Raw genomic sequence first — 2,415 nt, 5'->3', positions numbered from 1 at the left:
TTTTGCTTGTCAGAAGGTTGCAAAAGGTGATCACATGACCCCAGGACACTAACCATCATAAGTATGAGTCAATTCCCCATGTCTGAATTTTGATCATGTGACCATGGAGATGCTGCAATAGTCATAAGTCACTTTTTCATGCCATTGTAACTTCAAACAGTCACGAATTGTTGTAAGTTGAGGACTACCTGTACAATCAACATTTACAGTTTAGAAAAAATCAGTATCGATTCTTCAGGATTATTGGCTCCAAGCACCATTAAAGTTAAAAAAATATATAAAACCTGACAATGAAGAAATTTTGCAGTTCTGCAGAGAAAGTCAGATCACCCTACAAAATAAAATAAGATGACTCAATGAATTTAAAATACACAAAATGAATTGAAAGGGAAAATGATGGAAAATTTAACTGTAACATTAGTAAAGATTCCGAAATAGTCAAAGAAAATCAAGAATTGAGGTATACCTTGGACTGAGAAGTTACATGGATTTTGGTTTAAATATCTAACCAGCCTACGTGTGTGGTTCGCTGATTGGTCATGTTGCACTAAAGTATAAAACAAACAAAGTTTAGATGACAACTGGAAGAACTTTGTAATGATGAAAGATACAGATACATGTCTTAAAACTACAGAACAATAATTTGAGTGTCTCTCATGCTTGAAAGTCTTAATGAAATAATAGCAAATTCAATGGTATGTTTCTCTCAAGGACAATTTTCTCTATCTAGTTGTGAAAACTGCAAAAATTTCACAAGATATGTATTGACAAAGCAATCCTAAACAATTAATTTTTCTAAAAAAGTGACTTATGTATGGCTTGGTAAAGTACTAGATTTCCTTTTACATGGATTGATCATGAAAAAGTCAGAAATTACAATATATCCAAAGTTTTATAAAAACAATAAAGCATGAAAGACAAAGCTAATGATGATGAATTAGATGAAGTCAAAATAAAAAGAATCTTTTAAAACAATAAAAGGTAATTTATTATCACTTTTATTATTTAAGTTTTGCTGCTCAGGAATAAGGACTATGCACAAATACTAATAAAAATGGAAAGACCAGTTTGAATAATAAATGGTACATGATAAGGAGAAAACAATTAACCATATAATAATTGTATGCAGCAAAATCACACAAACTATAAAAATTGCATTATCAACTTGGGAAAATATTACACTGGCATTTATGTAAAAATTCCCAGTCAGCTAGAATGACTGGATACATGAAATCCCAAATTATTGAGTTATTGAAAATGACAGAACAAAAAAAATATATGAGATTTTTAAAACCCAATTAATTGACACCTAGAGCATAACACTGCCATTAAAAACTAGCATGTTTGGTATATTGATATAGCCATCCTAGAAACAGTAATGTTGTAGACAAGAAATTGGAAAAGATTACAAAATATCAAGGTTTGCAAATAAGATTGCAAACAAGTGGGAGAGGACAGTGGCACCAACAGGTATTGAGACAATTGGTGCAATCCTTTGAGAATTTAGTAAAAAACAAAATTGCCTAAATTTGGAACACCTTACAATCTAACCACAAATGACAGTAATGTTGGGCACCTAACATGCAACATAAATGGCTACTTTTATGATTTCCAAGTCTTTGGAAAGGGTTTAAATCATGAAGAAGGAAGCTAGCCAATATACAATATAACACACAAGTAGTGGATTTGGAATAATACCAGTAACACCACAATATATTTTCTTTTCCTGCATGCTGATTAATTCCTGCCCAATCTATAAAACATCTTGAACCACAGAATATAATTATTTTTCCCTTACAGCTCAGATTCCTGCTTCCCTTATGCTCAAGATAATATTACTAAATTTCTTAGACTTACAAGAAATGCTTTTAAATGGAGTGTCACTGGGTTGGGATGTACCTCTTCTCTAGAAGAGTGCCGTTCCAGCATTATCCTAAAAGACTATTATTCCAGAAAACCTGAGGGCAAAAGGAGCCTGCCTAGATTCACTGTGAACATAGCTCTGCAAAACACTTGCACAAAACCAGAGCAAACCTGACACTCTAGCTATCTGTCAAAGCCCACCACCTCCCCAGTACTTCCTCATGTTAAGGACAGTTATTAGTGGTTATATTCTGGCAGCTGGTTGGTGGGAAAGCAGATTAGGTCAGGGGAAGACTACCAATCATCTTCCTTAACTTGTTCCATATTAAAACCACAAGAACTGCAACATTTCCTTGATACTTTACTATTAGACTTCTCCATACCACTATATTTGCATTGTCCCATCTTCTCTATATAATAATCTTAGTCCAAGGCAGAGAGGAATATTTAAAGCATAGGAGAGGGAGAAAAAGACTACTTGAGGTGTTTTTAGAAGATTTAAAATTTTTCCTGATGAAATCCTCTGTTTTCAAAACTTCGTTAGGGAAACTG

At 33.3% G+C, this 2,415-nt stretch overlaps 1 long non-coding RNA gene across 1 annotated transcript; it reads right to left on the bottom strand.

The window, feature by feature from the left end:
* Positions 1 to 235: 235 nt before the first annotated feature.
* On the bottom strand, positions 236 to 2,040 carry LOC120298946. Its single transcript, XR_005554279.1, has 3 exons — positions 1,858 to 2,040; positions 467 to 547; positions 236 to 331 (listed from the first exon to the last, which is right to left on the bottom strand). It is a non-coding gene; the product is annotated as an uncharacterized LOC120298946 (long non-coding RNA).
* Between the last annotated feature and the right edge of the window lie 375 nt (positions 2,041 to 2,415).

Source organism: Crotalus tigris, unplaced genomic scaffold (genome assembly GCF_016545835.1).
Source record: "Crotalus tigris isolate CLP2741 ecotype Arizona unplaced genomic scaffold, ASM1654583v1 scf7180000024167.7108832, whole genome shotgun sequence".
Lineage (NCBI taxonomy): Eukaryota > Metazoa > Chordata > Lepidosauria > Squamata > Viperidae > Crotalus > Crotalus tigris.
Note: the sequence above shows the minus strand (reverse complement) of the source record. Positions and strands in the feature narration are given on the sequence as shown.